Source organism: Limulus polyphemus, unplaced genomic scaffold (genome assembly GCF_000517525.1).
Source record: "Limulus polyphemus unplaced genomic scaffold, Limulus_polyphemus-2.1.2 Scaffold58, whole genome shotgun sequence".
Classification (NCBI taxonomy): domain Eukaryota; kingdom Metazoa; phylum Arthropoda; class Merostomata; order Xiphosura; family Limulidae; genus Limulus; species Limulus polyphemus.
The window spans coordinates 1,060,116-1,082,689 of NW_013665668.1; the positions used below are offsets into that span (position 1 = coordinate 1,060,116).

The following is a 22,574-nucleotide window of genomic DNA, read 5'->3' on the forward strand; positions in this document are numbered from 1 at the left end:
GCAGCCCGAAGATTATCTTTGCATAGCAGTCCTTAATCTTAAGCTGATAAACTAAAAGGAACACAGCATTAGTCAAAAGCACCCACCGCCAACAGTTAAGCTATTCTTGTCTGACCAAATAAATAATTTCGACTATCACTCTTATAGAACAAACACCCAAGGGCCTCAAAATGGGAAGCTCGTTTTATGCTACAACAGGACGCGAACCATGAACCTTCGATTTCACAGTCCGGCTAAGGTAATCACTGGGTTACGTCCGAACAATAATATTAACCAGGGACGAATTATAATAATCTAATTTATCAAAGAAAAAAAAAGATAGGTGGGAATAAGTGCTCTATATTTTGTAATGTCTACTAATATTTTGAGATTCTTTATTTATTATTCTTAATATTAGTGTTTAAAAAAAAACGAGTTTGTTGATTGAATTAAACACGTATAGCGGTTAAATCACATGTACAAATCTTGCTCATGCACTGTATAGTTTTTAAACGCTGATAGGACAGAGTTAGTTTGATTTTTTTCAATGAAGGATAAATTATTAAGTTCGCAGCGAGTAAACTCTGTATGTTTATGATAGCCACCCAGGGGTACAGCGGTATATCTGCGGACTTAGAACGCTAGAAACCGGGTTTCGATACCCGTGGTGAGCAGAGCACAGATGGCCCATTGAGTAGCTATGTGCTTAACTACAAACAAATTTATTTATAATTATTATTATCAGAAACGCCGCCCTATGGGCAGCTGTTTGTGCTAGTAATTACTAATTGTAGTATTCATACCTCATTTTTAAAAAATTATAAAAATTGAACATTTTCTGAGAAAGAATTTTTTTCTGTGAAGTCCTGCATGTGAAAAAAAAATGTTCGGATTGTGCTCTTTAGTCATACGCAACTCATTGCATTAAAATCAGCCCCTAGTGGCACAGTGGTATGTCTGCGGACTTATACTGCTAGAAACCGGGTTTCCATACCCGTGGTGGGCAGAGCACAGATAGCCTTTTGTGTAGCTTTGTGCTTAATAACAAACAGCATCAAAATCATTCAATGTACAGAGCTCAACCTTTTCATAAATTTTACTGATATAACTCTAATGTTTATATATATATTAAAAGTGGTACCATTTATTGAAAACTAATATTTTTTAAGAACTCCAGTTCCTCTGTACTACATATAAAAATTACATCAATCAAGATATAATCAAACCCTCACGTACAGTCTAAAAGTCGTGTTCTTCTTGTGAGTAGAGTACTTTTATTTAAATTTGTGTTCTATTATAAAGAAATCGTTGTTGCACATATCAAAGTTATTTTTCTCATTGTCTGAATCTTGAATACCAAAAGTGTGAAATTTTTCAAGGATTTTCGTTTGTGGTGCCATTCAATAGATGGCGCGGGTATTTTGGTTGCATACATAGATACTGACATACACACTACGTTCATTATAGTAAGATTATTAATCCCACCCGTCAGAATTACATTTTTTATTGTTTACAAATTGATAGAATCATGACAATACTTTATTATATAACAGCTGGAATTACATCGACCGACGGTACATTATATTTTCTATTTTATCATCGTTGGAATCCACACATAAGAACACTATTCCTATTATTCTATAATAACAGTACACTGCTTCTATTATTATATAACAACACTACACTGTTCCCGTTTGACGTGCATCACTTCTAATCTGTGCTTGATATTAAGAAATCAATAACTGGATGAATCACAAAATAAGAAGCCCGATAATCTCAACATTTTCGGATGATACATTTTTCTTCTTCTGGATGAATTCAACCTTGAAGCTAGAATGACTACCTTCAAAAGCGCTCAAGTTTTTGGGTTTTAATCTGAGCTAGCTCTGCAGTACTTTGACCTCTGTTGTCAATCTTAAACATAATAATAATAATAAGATAATCAAAGAAAAATACTGCAAACAGTTAAGCCCCCGCCCCCTCTCCTCACAGTGGCTCGGCCGTTAGTCTGAGGGCTTATAACGTGTTGGACAGTGCACAGATGGTCCATTGGATAGCTTCGTGCTTCACTACAAACAGTTAAAAAGATATCGAATTTTTTATCGTCGTACCTCCTTAAGTCACAAATATTTACTAAGAAAAAAAACAGTAAAATCTCTTTAAAGTATTGATAAATGGCACTGTTCTACTAATAACATTTTATGTGCTGATTTCAGTTGTATCCAATAGTGATAAAATCCTTTGATCCGCATAAAACATAAATCCAATTATTACATAATAAGGGTAAAACTTTATTAATAATATACATGCGCTTATATAGAGTGAGACTGACTTCTCAGAAAATATCAATGTTAACCACTATGACCAAAGACATTTGAATACATTTAAAACAATTCGGAATTTAGACTGTGAGACCCAAGTGTAAGTATATAACAGAGAGCTGGGTGTGGCCTAATGGTTAGCATACCAGGTTGCATATCGGAAGACCCAGAATATGCGTCTTAATGTCGTTGAACACGATCCACACTTTTAGTCAACCCCGTTGTCCTTTACAAAACTGAAAAACGTCCCAGAGGTGATAGGGCTGCTGATTGGCTCCTTTTCCCTGTGGTCAGTAGTTCAAAATAAGAACTGCTATACCTGAATTTTATGGGTCTCTGACCTAACGTTTATCCAATATGTCGCATAAGAAAATATCAAATGAGTGACAGATACTCAGCATTGCATAAACATTTATAGTGAAATGCATAATACAATGTAAATTTATACTTAGTTTTTCTCAATCTTCTTTCATATTTTTATCTAACTTCAAGGCATGCGACTGTTGCAATAAGTGAAATCTAAAGAAAGTGTTTGCATATCATTTGTAACACTATAGAAATACTGATTAGAACATCTTAGGAAGAAAATCTAAATAGGTCACAAAAACTACAGGAAATAGAAATACTGATTAGAACATCTTAGGTAGAAAATCTAAATTCTCACAAAAACTACAGGAAATTAAAGGTAGAAATCTTAAATAGGTCACGAAAACTAAAGGATACTGAAGGTAGAAAATTTAAAAAGTCACGAAAACTAAAGGATACCGCAATTAGAAAATGTAAATAGGTCACGAAAACTAAAGGATGCTGAAGGTAGAAAATTTAAATAAGTCACGAAAACTAAAGGATACTGAAGGTAGAAAATTTAAAAAGTCACGAAAACTAAAGGATACCGCAATTAGAAAATGTAAATAGGTCACGAAAACTAAAGGATGCTAAAGGTAGAAAATTTAAAAAGTCACGAAAACTAATGGATATTGAAAGAAGAAATTTTAAAACTTATCAGTAAATCTAGATGTAGCATTTGAGGCTATAGGGGATATTGAAGGTAGAAAGTTTAAAGTTGATCAGGGATGTTACAGGTAGAATGTTTGAAACTTATCAGGATACCATGAATAAAATTTACAACGCGTAAGAAATATTATTAAATAGCTTAAAGTTATTTGGAATTTAAATAACAGTTTAAGGATGCAGAACCAGAGATACTGATTGGAGCGTTTACAACTGGTTAGAGATACTAGTTAGAACGTTTACGTCTGGTCAATGATATTAGTTGGAACTTTTACAGCTAGCCAGAGATACTAGTTGGAACGTTTACATGCTGGTCAAGGATACTAGTTAGAACGTTTACATATGTTCAAGGATATTAGTGGGTCTTTTACAGCTGGTCAAGGATACTGGTCAGAACGTTTATATCTGATCAAGGATACTAGTTAGAACTTTTACACCTGGTCAGAGATATTAGTTGGAACTTTTACAGCTAGCCAGAGATACTAGTTGGAACGTTTACATCTGGTCAGGGATACTAGTTGGAACTTTTACAACTGGTCAGAGATACCAATTAGAACGTTTACAGCTGGTTAAGGATACTAGTTAGAACGTTTACATCTGGTCAGAGATACTAGTTGGAATGTTTACAACTGGTCAGAGTTCTTTGTTATGAATAGATAACAATAACAACTTTGAACAAAAATGTTTCAACGCGCCTTAGTAGGAATGGATGAAATCCTACTTTAAATATATGCTCATTGCTTCCAGCTAACATAAAAAGGGTTCACTTATTGTATTTTTTAATTGTTCTTAGTTTTAGAATTAAATCTTACAGACTAAATTAATTAATGATTCGAACTCAGAACTAGCCCATGTTATCGCTAAATCGACTGTGATTATATGCACGCAGAACACTGTGTACACATCCGCTCGGTGTGCTAGTGATTTTCAATTAAAACATGTATTCGTTTAAAGGACATAAAGTAAATAACCTAGTACGTTATTTTGTTTTATATTTATTTAATAGATGACATTAGACAATGTTTGTTCCTGTCGGTGTTTTTATTGGTTGTTGTTTTTTCTGACAACACCGTTAGTTACATGCTAGGAAACGATGGACGGAAGGCTGAGCTCAAAGTGGCTGGCAATTAGATTCAATATTTCCATATATATACAGCTGTACCCTATGATGTGTGTATTCATTACATGCTTGTTTTCCGAATTTGACAACAAATATTAGGATACTTAACTACATATACAAGAAACGGCGTAACAGCAACGATATTGAATTACGAAAATATGAGTATAATAGGTCAACGTCTGTCATCCAAGGTAGAAACGATAGGCACATATTATTTCGTTTTTATGTGAATTTCTGATCATGTGCACACATATTACATACAATTTTACTTTGACACTGCATAGTTACTATTTAATTGATATACATAATAGCCGTTTATCTTTTTCTTTTTTACAGAATCAGGATTTGCCTAGGACGACAGTTAAACTCTAAGACAAAGTACGAGCACAGAGTAGCACCGACATATTATTCTGAAATTTCTAGTCCTAGGTGTGCGCTAAATACTTCATTTTGCATGCTTGAATCAACGTTCTGATATATTTGAGTTAGATAGGTACTTTAACTTCATTGGTACTGTTCGACTAACATAACAAAGGGAATTATATATACCGTCATTCTCCGTACACATGGACTTTTGAAGTTCCAGAAATTCGTTTTAGACTCATATTACCTACCTGGAAAACAATTATCAAATACGGTTAATTACCTAAAAGTAGCGATTTATTAAAGAAAACGACTTTAGTGTGACGAAAATAAAAGTAAATCAATAATATAGAATAGAAACTCAGAAATGTTTAATTTAGTTTAAACTTATCCGTTCTATTTTCTAGACTAATAAGAATATGAACTTGTAGACGGTAATGATAGTGTTGCTAGGAAACGAGAAACGTCGTCTAAGGTACACATATACGAGGTCACTGATCAGACTCTAGTCAGACCCAAAATGTTTGCTTTAAATGGACAAGAAGCTGCTCAATTCGATCTCAGGCCGATGGTTGAAGATTGCCTTACAAAAAAATCAGGAAGTCCAGCTTATTCGAAACGAAATCACAATCCTAGCATGTGATTGTTTTGTTGTTAGCTATTTAGCTGCTATGTGTTTATTATTAGTCGGAATAAAAATTTAGATTTTGTAATATATATATGAGTTTATTTATCAAATTTGTTTTGGGGTGGGTGGGAAATATTGACAGAGTTCGGGGTGAGCAGAAAACTGCAATTAGATACTTATAATTTGTTTACCACACCAGCGAATATTCCTTCCTGTAAAATAGTCATTTACTGCTAGTTGTATAGCTGCGAAGTTCGTGATGAAACTTCCTCTGTTTTCGACCATTTCTAAAGAGTTATTCCAAAATTTTTAGTTCTGCTTGTTTAAAACGAACTGACAGATATTGTATCTGGTCTCCCTTGATCGGGTTTATTTTCGGTCAGTACTGACACACGGAATTAGGTAATGTTATGCTATAACTAATTCAAATAAACCCAACATTCTTACGTTGTGGTTTCAGTTAGTAGTGATACACTGTAATAAGGTAATACCATGTAGCAACTAACACAAACATATCTATTGTTATTACATAGCGTTGTCAGTCAGTACTGACTAGCACGAGCAAACCTAACATTATTACATTGTGATGACACAGGTTCTAAATAACGTTATACCGTAACAAACACAAATTAATCTAACGTTATAACGTTAGATTCATTTGTGTTTGTTACCGTGTAACACGACAATGTTTATCATAACTGATAATTAACACAATGTAACATCGATATGTTTTGTGAACTAGTTACGTTGTTTTTCAGCCAAAGTTGGTGAATGGTGTAATATGATAAGGAAAACAATCAAATTTAACACACTTATATTGTATTACGAGTCAGTACTACGAACGGTAGTTAGCTATTTATACAGTAATATAACATAGATAAATCTAAAACTTTGGTATGCAAAACATACCCGCTCTTTCTTTTCCTTTTAGTTTAGAAAGATGAACGTATTCCAACATTTTTCATATGTTTCAAGCTTACGCACGTTTAAGGTATGTGTTGGATGTATAAATGCAATAGCCAGTTTTGGAATGCATTGAACTTATTATTACTTACTGTTGTTTACTTCCAGAAGAAAAACGCGCCACAGAATTTCTGTTCCCCTTGTAATAAAGTTCGATGTCAGACTTGTGAGTTTACAAATATCATCAATACTTTCTTTGACCAACATAAAAAAAACATTAGATCATAACCAAACCAATCTCTTGTCAAACTCAAACCACGATATATCTTATACACTGCAAAAAATACAATCATCAGTATATTGGATAAACCCAAATCCACCCTTACAGAATAGAATAGCTAAAAATACAACCATCAGTATATTGGATAAACCCAAATCCACCCTTACATAAAAGAATAGCCAAAAATACAACCATCAGTATATTGGACAAACCCAAATCCATCCTCACAGAATAGAATAGCCAAAAATACAACCATCAGTATATTGGACAAACCCAAATCCATCCTCACAGAATAGAATAGCCAAAAATACAACCATCAGTATATTGGACAAACCCAAATCCATCCTTACAGAATACAATAGCCAAAAATCTTCTGTCAAGACTCAAGAAGACTTTCCTATTACTCTACAGTTTAACCAACTCAACCACTCTGTCAATGATATGGTTCTCATTAGTATCCAAAGTCGACAGAGGAATAAAAGACGCCTACTGGTTCAGTATTTTAAACAATGTCATTCCATATGGTACGAATCTTGGCCCCGGTATTAATGATATTCGTATATTAACTATACGTATTTCTGGCAAATCTTTTAAAAAAATATATTTTGAAACGAATTACTCTGTTATTGCATTATCAACATTTTAACTACTATTAATTAAGATAAATTATATTTATCTCTGGATTATAAGTTTTTATTTAATATCCAGTAATCTTATGTTCTCATATATATATATATATACGTGTGTGTGTGTGTGTGTATTTCATTTCTTGCATTTTTAATTAATATTTCACTCCTCCAGTTCCTGTATCCTTAAGTACTTTTGTTGGGTATTCTCTCAATAGTTCTGTACGTTACTTCTTACACAAACACATATTTTTGTAAGTTCTTTTTATATCAAAACTATTCTTTCTTTTTGTTTCCCATCACTTGCACATCACACACATACACATACATTTGCGATGCTATTTCACGATTTAGGTCATATCCTTGAAAAAGGCGAAACGTGTCACTTCCGCTACAACGACCACATAACTAATCAACATACTTACTATGGTCAATGGCCATTTACCCTTGATGAAGGAAAGTCCACTTTCAGGTTACTGGTTTTCTTTTCTGATACTCAACCTTATACAGATTGAGTTTCTTCTGGTCAATATCCCTCTCCACTCAAAAGTACGGCCGTCTTCGTGCGCTCGTCTAATGGAGTTTTGTTTGTAAATAACACAGCATTATTATATTGTGTTTTTAGTCAGTAGTGACTCGCGGTTGTAAATAATGTTACATGGTAACTAACACAAGCAAACCTACCATTATTACATCGTGTTTTAGCCAATAATAACACACAGTAGCAAGAGATGTTATTTAGCAACTAACACAAATAAACCTACCATTATCATATCGTGTTTTAGCCAATAATAACACACAGTAGCAAGAGATGTTATTTAGCAACTAACACAAATAAACCTACCATTATCATATCGTGTTTTAGCCAATAATAACACGCAGTAGCAAAAAATGTTAAATGGTAACTAACACAAACAAAGCTACCATTATTACATCGTGTTTTAGCTAATAGTGAGTGTTACACACTATAATAAGAAATGTTATATGGTAACTAACACAAACAAAACTACCATTATTGCATCGTGTTTCAGCCAGTAGTGAATGAGACACACGGTAATAAGAGATGTTATATGGTAGCTAACACAAACAAACATTGTATTTTTTAATCATTAGTGAGTGACACATGACAGTAAATGAATGCGCTGTCTTTATGCCTTATTTCAGTGAATTAACTACACGCATCACAAGGCGTTCCTTGCACACATTTATTCTCAGACACAGACGGCCCGCGACTGTCTCCAGACTTTTTTACCTTCGAGCAGTGCAAGTACACTTAGTAACGCATACGCAGAAACGCACTCACAGAATCTGGTCGTTATCAGAAAATCTACAGCTAAACACTACAATGAAATGATGTTATGTGATAACGGATACAAACAAACTTAACATTGAAGCAATGAACGTATATTTTTTTTTATCTTTTCCACGCGAAATTCTTTAACGTTTCTTATTTCATAGAACATAAAATCTTCCAGTTTATCATCATTAAAATAATGTTGTAAGAACCTCAATGAAGATCAATTAACTTCATTTGCACAAAACGATAACAGCATTTTCTCTTTCATACAGCTATTTCAACCTCGAAAAAATAATAATAAATATCGCCGCTATTGTAACACATGACGTCAAGTTTCTACTGTGCACAGTTTTTAAGCACATCATATTATTATTTTATATTTCAACCAGTGAATTTACTGAATAAACTAGGGACAAATTTTTACACTTTTTTAATCCGTTTATATTCAATTACTCATAAAACGTTTACTAGTTTATTTACTACATATTTATGTAGGCATTACACAGACACATTTCTGTGTATAAAGATACATAAATTCATACATCCATGTGCATAGGTATTCTTTTCATCTCATCAATTTTCTTAGTTCTATCGCGTCGTTAATAGAGGGCGTCCTTGTAAAGTATCAACTACTATGTTTGTTATTAATGAATAAGTGCTTAACTATACGAAAACGCTGTTATTTTTAAAAATTACACACACTAAATAAACAAGAAGCTGAATTCACATTGTGTAATACTTTATGCTGAAAACAAAAAAGTATTAGTAACATAAATATGTCTTATTAGAATCTTGTATGAAAAATGAAATTATAGGTTTCTTTATTCATTGTTAAATATTTTTAGAACACCCCCCGGTGGCACAGCGGAATGTCTGCAGATTTACAACACTAGAATCCGGGTTTCGATACCCGTGGTGGGCAGAGCACAGATAGCCCATTGTGTAGCTTTGTGCTTAATTACAAACAAACAAATAAAAAATTTTAGAACCAAATTGTACATCGTAAAGTACTTCATATTAAATAAGCAGTTTTTCACTTATTTTTCATTTCAAATACAGAAAAAAAAATTTTTATCACTTTATTATTTATTCTGAGCTTGTTGCGCTTATCAGTGTTTTTCAGAATTATTTTAAAATCTTTAACTAACATAATACAAACAAAAATACCTAACTTATTAAAACATTTTTATTTGTATAAATTTAATCTTTCTCGTCACTATACTTCAAAATAATAAAGCTTGATTTAAGCATTGTACTTATAGAATCTACACTTTCAAAAAAATTGTGTTAAAAACAATATAATTTGTGTTCTGTAGGACGAAAGTCTTGTGTTTGAATGACTACGACACAAATTCAAGTTTAAAATAACACTATTATTGTGGGCTAACAAAACAGAAAACAAATGTGGTGTTTGTTGCACAACCCTTGTGTTCAATTTTATATACTCTACATACACATAGTAAAAATGAGACTTCATAATACAAGAGTAAGTTTAAGTAAACACAATTATGAATTAAAAACTATACATCATTTTGTGTTGTTAGAAAGAAAAAACTTTGGGATTTATATCGCTATTTATAGCGTTATACTTCACACAAGTCTGTATATAACTTTATCCCCACGTTTATCTAGTTCTCGAACTATCTTATTGAAATTCTTAACAGACTATCTTACTGGAGCTCTTAACAGACTTTTACTGAAGCTCTTAACTGACTATATTATTGAAGCTTTAAGCTCTTAACAGACTATTTCACTGAAGCTCTTAACTGACTATCTTACTGACGCTCTTAACAAACTATTTTACTGAAGTTCTTAACTGACTATATTACTGAGGCTCTTAACAACCTATTTTACTGAAGCTTTTAACAGAATATCTTACTGAAACTATTAACGGACTATCTTACTGAAGTTCTTAACAAACTACCTTATTGAATCTTTTAATACACAATCTTACTGAAGCTCTTAGCAGACTATCTGACTGCAGCTCTTTACAGACTATCTGACTGCAGCTCTTTACAGACTATCTTACTGAAGCTCTTAACTGACCATCTTATTGAAGATCTTAACGAACTATATTACTGAAACTCTTATGACACCATCTTATTGAATCTCTTAACATAATATCTTACTAACACACTTAAAAGGATGTCTTAAACTAAATTAATTTTTCGTTCAAGAAAAACATTTCATTTGGTTAATACACTTGTCTTCTAGTTGGTTTCTATAGATTTTCTTAGACCTTGACTTGTGAGTTTTGTTAATACACTTGTCTTCTAGTTGGTTTCTATAGATTTTCTTAGACCTTGACTTGTGAGTTTTGTTAATACACTTGTCTTCTAGTTGGTTTCTATAGGATTTTCTTAGACCTTGACTTGTGAGTTTTTGTTAATACGACTTGTCTTCTAGTTGGTTTCGTATAGGATTTTCTTAGACCTTGACTTGTGAGTTTTTGTTAATACGACTTGTCTTCTAGTTGGTTTCTATAGATTTTCTTAGATCTTGACTTGTGAGTTTTGTTACCCTTCCAAAACAACTCAAAGAGAAATGACACAAAAAAATGTATTCTCAAAAAGTAAATCGAACTGATCTTTCGTAAAAGTTTTATTTTTCGCTATTATCATTATTTAAAGGGTTGTTCATCGGGTAATCTGTCTAATTTAAACAATAGCATATGTAATACGTTCTCTATTGTAACAAAGGTTATATTTTCAAGTGGGTATGACAGCAGTCCATGTACAACTCTGATATCACTGTTTGTCTAGTTCTGGTGATTAACCCAATCTATTCGTTGTGTAAAACAAACACATCAATTATACTCGGAATCGTTTAACCTCAACAAAATATTCAGCATTTTGTTCGATGAAATTGCTACTCCATTCATCCGGTGTAATTACTGAGAAGTTCTACTAACTGTCAGCTCGTATGACATGAACAAAATATCCTGGTAGTTTGAAACAAGTTTAGGTATAATATGCTACGTTTACACCGATCTAGTTGTACTCGGTACGGAGTCCATCAAGAGGTCACAATGGAAATAAAATGGTTAGGTAAATATTTACCCCATCCAACAATCACACGACTCAGAAGCGTAGTCTGTCTTCCTACATCAGCGTTTCTAAAGATTACATGAGACTTCAATATTGGGACTTTGCGTGCTGTCACGGGGCACGCACCCACGCGACACGACCCGCTTGAGCTTACGCGCCGTCACGCCCAGAGTATGTCGTGGCCTGCCTCACCTTTCGTAGCCCGACAAAGTCGAACAAAACGAGCTGCTATTGCTGCCTCCGTTGTTGACATATCTAACCCTGACAGTGCTGGGGGGGCTTAGACGAATTACACACCGCCCTCGGTACACGTTATATCGTCAGGTCACGTGACCGGGAGTTAACATTCGGTGACTGCACTCTTTTATGCTTAGCACAGTGGACATGAATGAATACAACATAGAATTTGTTATTGTTTTTTTTTCTCTCTAAATAAATAAATAGACTATTCTGAAACATCTATCAAATATAATAGCATTAAAATTAAATTGTCTCTCGTTAATGTTGTTTTATAAACCCTCAAAATCCCCCTTTTTTCCCCTAAGCCCACTTCCAAATCGTTTGTGATATATTAGAATACACTTGACTTACATACAATTATGTATGATTAAACGTTTCAAGAACTAACTGCTGGAAGGGATTTCAAACGAATAAGATTTAGGAAATAAAATGACGAAAAGTTGCGTTACATTTCAATGTTAAAGACTGTTTTTTTTTACGTTAAAATAAACACAGACGTTTGTGTAATGTTGTGTTAAGTGGATATTTTGATTTTTATTGTAGAAAATTGCTAACAGGCGTATATAAACAAAGTTTGCGTGGAACACGGCCTTGCTGAGAGAGAGAAAATTGTTTACAGATCGCTTACACAGTAATCTATATTAGATTTCCAACAGAAGTCTAAAGTCGAGTAGTGGATACAGTTTTAGCCTTTTTAACAATAGAAATAAACTCGAAATGATCTATCTAAACTTGACAGGTATACTCTGATATAAAAAAGAAAACATTCAACGTGTTAAACATTTCTAGATATATTTTATTTACATTAAACCTAATGCTTGCAAATTAAGCCTCGATTTCCCTACTTATGTTTATGCTGTTCATTATCAGTGGGGCTAACGTATTGCATAATGTTGAGTTTTGGCCTGTCACAATAGTCAGTGTAAAGAAGTGATCAAAATAAATTGGAGAAAATCACTTATTTTCTAAGTAGTGTATATCGGAAATCCTTACCACGATTAATGGGGTAAATCCAGTATTAATAGGCATGGCAAGACCTGATGATTAGGGCACTAACTCGGGAGTCGAGGGTCGTGAGTTAAAATCCCGTACCCGAACATGTTCGCCCTTTCAGCCGTGTGGGCGTTATGATGTTCAATTATCCCACTATTTGTTGGTGAAGAGTAGCCCAAGAGCTGGCGGTGGATGGTGTTGGATAACTGCCTTCTCCCAAGTGTATCACTTCAAAATTAGGATGGGCTAGCACAGATATCCCTCGAGTAGCTTTGTGCAAAATTCAGAACAAACAAACGAACTCCATTTGATGGTCTTTCTGACTTTTTTGTTGTTGTTGTTGGACTCATGTTATTAAGGATCCTGTCATAGACGAACAAAGTGTTTTCTGTTTGTGAGTTCGATTAAGCATTTAAAATAATTTATCATTAAAAATTAGTAAAGCAACTATATGTGGAGAGAGTTATTTAAATATTTGATAGACTAATACCAGCCCGACTGCGCATAGCAAAGTCCAAAGTTAGAGCCATGATGTAGCTGTGCATGCTCTGCATTTTCAGCTGTAAGTTGTTGTTGTTTTCAGAGCAAAGCCATGGTGGGCTATTTGCTGTGTCCAACGAGGGGAATCGATCCCGGATTTTAGGGTTGTAAGTCCGTAGACTTACCGCTATCCTACAGGGAGGCTCAGCTGTAGCAAACACTCAATTCCGCCATTCGGTTCAAAGCTAGACAAGACAATCATTATGGCGGTGGGTGCTTTGATGGGATGCCTTTTACCTAGTGACTAGTTTAAAGCTATACCTGAGTCGTAAGAGACCTCTGACCTGTCCGTTTAGTCCATCTGCACATAAGGTGCCCTTCAGATTAAAAATTCCAACGAAATGATACTTTTCAAGTTTAGCTATAGGGACTCGATTCTAATTATTTCAAGTTATGTTTGTTTGTCTTTAGGGAAAATGAAATAATTAAAGAGCAAGTGTATTTATTTGAAAACGTTACAAGTGATCATTCTACAAAATTGAGTTGAAATTTGTTCTTAATAATTTGAATGTAAGTTATTAAGTTTATTCACGGGTTGATTAGTTAATGACGAAAAAAAAGAAAAAAAAAGCCATTGTCATTCAAGATAAGTCCGACTACAACAACGAAGCTTAATAACACAAACCAATATAAATAGGTAGATTTGGACCCCACACCGCAATTTGTTAAAATTACCGAAGATATGCTATGAAGTTTACAGAAAAGTCAACACATCAGTCATCAAACATTACAGTCCGTTTAACCTAAACACCCAGTTCCAGATCGCTTTTACATGTTACCAAAAATACACAAACCCAACAATCCTTGTCGTCTTATTATTTCTAATTGCGGTATGCCTACTGAAAACGTATCTGCTTACGTGGATCACCTCATCAAAGATATCCCCCTACATTTGACATCGTACATTACAAACACGACACATTTTCTGAACATGATTTCTGACATTAACACTAACGGGAAAACTTCCTCCAAATACTATTCTCTGTATTATGGATGTTTCTTCTCTCTACACAAACATTCCCCACGACGAAGGACTAAAAGCCCTAGAATCTTCTCTGATAAAACTAGACAAGCCCAACACTCAAACTATTACAGACTTAGCTGAACTAATACTTACACTTAACGGTTTTGAATTTATGTATGATTCCTGTATTCAAACAAAAGGCATAGCTATGGGCACCATGATGGCACCAAACTATGCCATTATAAATATTTTTCATATGATATTTTCTTGAATAAAATAGATATGAAACAAAATCTAAGTGAATTTCGAAGCGAAAACTAGAGATCATGCATTTTCGCTGCTAGGTTTTATTGATTCATATTTATTTCAAGATTCATGGTATCGTCTGATGTATTTAAGGCTAAGCCTATCTTACCGCCATCCCTAAAGCAATCAGCAGCACTTTTCCACCCACCATCCACGCTAAAGTATTGACTGTCACTTATATACCTCTCTCTCTCACTCATTAAAGTGCGCACGGATTCGAACCCAGCTAGGCAACTTCGAAATTCAGATATATACCACAGTGCCAACTTGCGCCCGTATCGATTGCTGTCTCAGTGCTTTCAAGTATTTATAATGATTATAAACCTCGTAGAATCTTCCCGAATTGCCATGGTTTTTCTTAATTTATAGTTGGGAAAGATCGTACTGTATAGTTTAATTAATATGTTTGTGCTTTGAGTTAAAATATATTATAACATGCACATTTTAATGTGATTTCTTTTTATCCATAGCTGTAAATTGATTTATACTGTTATTAACGAGTAACCGGAAGTTAAGCCCGATTTCGTTTGTGGAACAAGATGTATTGTATTAGAAAGAGGTGTGCATTCATAGATCCACCCATTAGGTGGTCAGTAAAGAAACACGCGAAAAGTTGGACAGAACACGCGAGCAGAACGAGAAGAGAATGAAGCCGCAACCACGCCTCTGTGGTTAGGAAGAGAACCAAAAGCAGATGGCAGGAGCCAGCGATGTTGTGGGAGCCAAACAGCTGAAATCACGTGGTGGTCACCCACTTTGTCCCAGCACATATTACATCAGCACGACGACCCGACTCTGTGTTCAGTGAGTCTAGCCAGCCACGTGCTGCTGCACATTCACCCCGCCTCTATTCGATGAAATAATAACAGTTCGGTTAGTTGGCATTCAAACTATAATTACATGAACAGAAAACGACACCTTTCGGCGGAAGTAAAAATATATGAACAATAACATACAGTTTTTCAAATGACATTTTGTACACGAAACGTTACAGTTCAAAACGCGTTCTACTTCGTTGAGACGTAAAACGAGCAAAATTAGTTCATTCAGGGAAATTCGGTGAGCGTAAGCTAAGTAAGTTTTCCTAGTATTCAATATAATTTCACGGTAAATACAAAAAAAAATCAATATTTTTCTCTTTTTTTTTGCGCAGTTAGGATAATGATAATACAGCAAACAAAATTCATCATGATCTTTGTTAATAGTATGCGCATAACGTACATCAAAATCTAGAAATATAAGTGTAGCTAATGATAAAATAGTCTAGTGTACTTCGCAGTTACTAATAAAAATAATAATAATTATATTGCAAGAGAAAGGCAAGAAGCAATTACAAGTTTAATGATAAGTGATTAAATAAATACTAAGCACGCTAAATGAAACCAAAACTTAAAAGCATTACTTCATACAGATCTGCGTATCGAGAGTGCTCAGATATCACTTGATATTCCTATAATGGGCACATTCTTTGAGAACTAAAACTAGTTATAGAGGTAAAAATAAATAAAATGTGTTTACTAACACTATCAATTAAGCCTACGTGAGAACTCAGAAATGCGTTTCACTCTTTGGATAAAAAGTTTCTATTGAGAGATAATGTTTACAAAAGATCAGGTTTTGAGCTCATGTAATCAAACAACATTATACGATACACGTGTATCAAACATTGTACGGTTTGTGTTAATAAAGCTTCATTATTTTCCTGAAAAGCTTCTCGTCCCTTGAGAGACTAGCCGCCAAAACTCCATTCTCGATACTATCGCGTATGCAAATACAACGAGGAAAAGCTCAAACTGAAAGACAGGAACTGCAAAAACTCTTATTTACTCATCATAAACAGAGTGTCTAATCATTTTCCAAGTGTGCTAACTGTAAACAGAAAGGACGAAGCTGGCTGCCCAATCAAATCCAGTAAGTTAACATGTATAGAACAACATGTATATAGACTGGCCTTTGAAGCTTTGAAGACGTTATGAAACTGAACCAACTCTTAACTTTTTTAGGGAACATCTCGTTAATAACAAATAATTTAAATCTTAAATTCCCTTCATTGTAAAACTTGCAAACTGTTTTCCGCCCACACGCCCCCTCTAATTATGCACATAATTAAGACAAAATATAATTAGCATAAAACCTTATACTTAATATGCATGTTATTAATACTAAAACATATTTCCAAAAACTGTAGAATGTTTGTTCAGTTTCATAAACGCTTCAATTAATATCTGTCTGTATTTTAATCTATATGGATTATGCTGTTTTTGATTGACCCGTCACACACGGATAGAAGAATGCAGATCCAAAACGCTGCAATTTTCTAACATCACGTCTTTACTTACCATATAATTTAATGGTTACAACGACTACGCAACTATATGAATAAAATCGTGTTTAATCGCTGAAGATGGTCATATTTTTAATATTATATCTGCAAAACTAAACAATACAAAAGATTTATGATAAAAGCTAAAATGCAAACAAGCAATTCATATAATAACTTAAAATAAAACGACAACTCAAATATATAATAATAATAATAACATTCTTCGATGATCGTTGTTTATTTTACAAACTGGTAATATAATTGGAACATCACACCAATAAATAGAAATGGAGACATTCAAAGTTTTTTTGTTGTTATTGTCTTCCACTGGACATGTTGACTTTATATGATTAAACTGAACCACTAGTTAAACAAATAATATAAAAAAAACAACAGAACTTCGGGTAATTAAATAATTTCATACAAGTTCAACCGAGCATAACCAACTTAAAAAAAATAGTGAATTTTTTCGAATAACCTGATAACACAGCTAATTCCAGTCTATTATAGTTTGAACCGAATATCAAATTAATTAAGTTTTTTTTTCTTGCATCCCCTAAAAGGAGAGCAGTAAATTCGCCGAGTGGTTAATGAATCTAGGAAAATACACCTATTTCCTTCAAGAAAGATTAAATATCATCAGGAAGGTATAATATCTCTCAAATTTGTTTCTCTTTTGTTGTTGTTGCTATACTGAATAAAATGCAAGAAACCTTTTTAGAAATGTAAGCCCTTTATGTAATATTCTATATGCAACACCGTTTATACGAATTTTCAGTAATATTTCATCGTCCTTTTTCATTCTTATAGGTTTAACTAGCCTATGAAATTATAGGTTCAATAGGCGGGAGGAGAAACATGTGGTTTACTGAAAAACGATGATTGTTTCTCCCCTCCCCCATGAAGCGGAGACTTCATAAAATGAAATTTGTACCAAATAAAATCTAAAACTTTCTATTTACAGACTCCCAGCAGTAAGTCTGAAGATTTATAATTCTAAAAAGCGGGTTTCGACACCCGTAATGAGCGCAGCACAGATAGCCCATTGTGTAGCTTTGCGCTTAACAACAAACAAAGAAGTAAAGCTATGCCCAGCTAATGTATAACTTCCTGCATTTCCTTCAAGCAGTAAGCATAATTTTATGAAATATTACAAAAATAACTTTTTCTTAGGGAAGAAGAAAGTCTGTCTGTTGAATTTCGCGCAATGCTTCTCGAGGACTATCTGTTTTAATCGTCCCTAATTTAGAAGTGATAGACTAGAGGGAAGTCAACACCACACACCGCCAACCCTTTGGCTGCTCCTTACCAACGGATAAGGAAATTGACCGTCGCGGCTTAAAGGGCGAGCATGTTCGATGATGGGATTCGAACCCGCGACCCGCAGATTGCGAGTCGAGAAGAGTAGAAAAATAGTTGTATTCTTTAATTCATAACATCCCAGATAATCCCCAAACGAACAAATTAACACTTCTACATGAACATTACTATAGAACTATTGTGAACCCTTTAGAAAACTGTATACCAGGATGATCCAAATTAATCTCTATTCTCCCTCTGTATTACACGTACGTGGACTATCATGAGAACTTGCTTACGTAAATGTGTTGTAGCATTTGTTAGGTCTCTCATACAAAAATAATAATATTTTATAGGATTTAACCGAAAAGAAATAGAAAGCACTGTTAAACTTAGGCGACCTTATCTATGTTCAACGCAGGAAGTTAAATGGGGTGTTATAAAGCATGAGAACACGTGTAGGTGACGCTACCTTCGCTTACTTCTGTTTTCAACTCTTGACATTTCCAACAACACCTCTAGTTTTCAGTAACTTCGGATCAAAGCAAGCTACCTACATTTCTCGGAACTAATCATTAAACCAACTAACAATGTAACTATTTTAATATACTGGCCTAATTAGGAGCATACTGTTATATAATATAAAACTCTTAGAATAGATTATTTCATCAGTCGAGTGCCCTGACTGTCATCAGTATGTTATTTTCTTCACAAATAATAAGTGCTTAACTTAAATATTACGATTTTAAGAACAGTCTATTATTTTCCTTCCTTCATCAAATTCTTTAGCAAGGTTTTTATTTTCTACTAAAAATTGATGTATTCGAGTAAATTTCTAACGGTTTTTTTTTTCGGTTTCCTTAGTAAAGATTCTCTCGGTTTTGTCTCCAATGTCTTTTATTAATCATGTGAATTAGCAAATTAATGAAAGTGCCCGAATTATTATGTAGTCCAAAAAATAGTTGCTCCAGATCAGTATACTAATTCTTATGAAGTCCAGAAAATAGTTGTCCGAGATCAGTATGCTAATTCTTATGTAGTCCAGAAAATAGTTGCCCCAGATCAGTATACTGATTATTATGTAGTCCAGAAAATAGTTGCCCCAGATCAAAATACTAATTCCTTTTAATTTTCACTTATTAATGTGCGAGTATATGCAATAGTAAATAAGCACGACACACAAACTGACAAAGGATCTACAATTTTTGGTGCTGATGTGTTATCCACACAGAACAGGTTAAAATGTGGAGCAAATAACTTTTAGTCAACCACAAAATCACGAATCCATCAATATGTTATCGTCAGTCACTTTTTTTTTCTTCACCTTTTCCTAACTTCCGCCGTCCTTTTCAAATCGCCATACATTCTTCCTTCTTGCTACTCGTCTAGGAGCACCATCCTCTTCCTTCCATATAGTCTTCCATTCATTAGGCCTTCTAACACTTTTTCATCAAGTCTTTTCCTCTAGCAAAGTGCTAAATCTCTGTCTTATTTCATTTTCTTTTTTAAAAAAAACAACTTTTCTTTTGCATCACATCTAATACTTTTCCATTTTGCTTCTTTTCTTTCCAACTGATTTTCTCCATTATTTACCAAACCTACATTTCCAAACATTTGTTCTTTCATTACATTTTTCTACCAAAGTTTGTAGATCTTCCTCGGAACATGAAGCAAAAATTATATCATCAACAAACTCCAATCCTTATATCTGCTTCAATCTCTTCCCACATGCTTCTGCACAATTGCCTTAAGGTAGATATTAAAAAGCAATGGGGATAATGAGAAACACCCTCTGACTTTGTTTCCTATTGCTCCTTTTCCGAGTCACCACAGTTGTCTGTACCATGTTCAGAGTTGCCACTAGTTGTATGTCTTTCCTATCAATTAAGCACTTTCAATAGTTTTGACCAGCATACCCCATCAACCACCTTTTCCAAATCAACAGAACATACAAACACATCTTCACTGTATTACTAGTATCTTCCACTCACTGTTCTTGCCACTCCAATTGCTTCTCATGTTCCACAACTTTCCATGAAGCTGAAATGAACTTTCACAATGTATGTTTTTGCCTTAGTTTCAGTTCTTCTGTACAGTACTTTTAGTATTTTATTCGATGCATAAAGACATCAGACTAGTGGCTCTGTGGTCCTTACATTCGCTTTCTTCTGCAGAGGCATTATGGCAGTCCTCAGAAAATATTGACCCCATTTTTCCGTTTTCATATATTACATTACATAATTATATCATCTTTTGTTTCATCTCCCAGTTCTTTTATCAATTCTGCTAGTATTTTGTTCCCTCCTGGTTTTCTTCGATTTAAGTCCTTATCACATCCTCTACTTTACTTTGCAGTATACAAGGCCTTAGATTCTCCTCACTTATATTCTATTCGGATTCTAAAACAATGTCTTGTGGTTCTTCTCTTTATCATATAACATTTGTGTGTAATATTTTCATCTGGCTTTTACTTCTTCTGGTTTAGTTAACAGCAGTCCATCTTTGTTCCTGATTGCGTTATTGCAGGCCTCCTTCCACTATCTTATTAACTGTCTCATTTCTCATACATCAAATCAGGCCTTCCTTGCTATTCAATGTTTTCCAAGTGCTCACATTGTTCTGTCCATCAAGTTTCTCTCGCCTTACCAGTTTTACTTCTTAATTTGCTGTTTAATTTCTTCTTCATTCTTCTTCCTTCTGTGTCATTTTTTTATGCTTTTTTGTCTTCTCCCTTTTATTTATCCTATATTATTTTGTGCACTCGATATTATCAAGCTCTTAAGTCTGTTCCAATGATTTTCTACATCTTATAATTTCTATTCTCTACTCCCTGTTTTTCGCCTCTTCTCTGCACTTCACCCCATTTTCTCCTTTAAAAAAAAATCAAAATTCATCTTTTCTTACTTTTATTTGCACTGGACAATCATGTACTATTTCGATTTTATTCCCCATTACATTTAACAGAATTGTATGGGGAGAAGGTAGGTTAAGTTACATTGTTCGTTGATATGACATTCGACGTCTGTTATCACCACAATAGTAATATTTTATATGCTTGATATACTTTAACAGAATAAAATATTTTATGTTAAATACTATTTTGTACAGTAATAGTTTTCACTTCGATATTGTTTAGCACAATAATAGCTGGCATATTCAATATTGTTTAGCACAATAATAGCTGGCATATTCAATATTGTTTAGCACACTCTGATGCTATGACACTCGATATTATTTACCACTGTGATGTATGCGATAGTTGATATTTGTTTAGTATGGCAATTAAGAACTGGAAAATTTAAAAATCATGCTTCTGATTGGTAGGGGACTAATTGGAACAGTTAAGCGTACTTTGATTAGTACATAATGCTGTGATTGTGAAGCTAGTGTAAACTATTTCAGGACTCACTGTTAGATAAACATGTTAATATTGTACTTCCACATAAGCATGTTAATATTGTACTCCATATAATCATGTCAATATTGTACTTCCACATAAACATGTTAATACTGTACTTTCACATAAACATGTTAATATTGTATTCAACACAAACATGTTAATACTGTACTTTCACATAAACATGTTAATATTGTATTCAACACAAGCATGTCAATATTGTACTTCCACATAAACATGTTAATATTGTATTCAACACAAGCATGTCAGTATTGTACTTCCACATAATCGTGTTAATATTGTACTTCCACATAAACATGTTCATTTGTACTTCTTCATCTATTTGGTCAAGTTGCATGGTGAAATATGAAATAAAAATTTACCAATCAGCCGAATAGTCTCTGTAAAAATTGAAACATACACTTTTCCCTTTAACTGTTATTCATAAAGTTGATCTGCTAGTGATACGATATGTATATATATTACTTTTCTATATATATCAAGCTCGTGCTGTTATTTTAGTCGGTTTACGTTTCACTTTTCACATCTGTATGTACCGTGGTAGAACTTTTTCATATATAAATTTATAGGATATTTGGCACTCTAGATACACATACTGTATCACAATTACAGTATTTTGGCACTTGTGTATAAAGTTAAAATCATAAATGATATTCAACGTTAAACTGGTACACAATTAAAAACATTTTATTTAGGCCTATCTATGGCCTTCAAAAAGTTGACGACTCCACATGTTTCGACGTTATGACTCCGAGGATGACGTTGTAACATCGAAACATGTAGAGTCGTCAACTTTTTGAAGGCCATAGAAAAGCCTAAATAAAATGTTTTTAATTGTGTACCAGTTTAACGTTGAATATTATTTATGATTTTTACTGTATCACATTGTAATTCTGTTTAATTAATTTAATATTTT

The 22,574-nt window shown here is 33.7% G+C and overlaps 1 protein-coding gene and 1 long non-coding RNA gene across 2 annotated transcripts in view; one reads left to right on the forward strand and one right to left on the reverse strand.

Moving 5' to 3' along the window:
* Positions 1–22,574, forward strand: part of LOC106464260 (G2/mitotic-specific cyclin-B3-like) — an 84,455-nt gene that overhangs the window by 6,224 nt on the left and 55,657 nt on the right. The gene's annotated exons all lie outside the window — the stretch shown is intronic.
* LOC111087069 lies at positions 1,501–9,364 on the reverse strand. The gene is made up of 3 exons (XR_002611794.1): positions 8,076–9,364; positions 7,657–7,804; positions 1,501–2,048 (listed from the first exon to the last, which is right to left on the reverse strand). It is a non-coding gene; the product is annotated as an uncharacterized LOC111087069 (long non-coding RNA).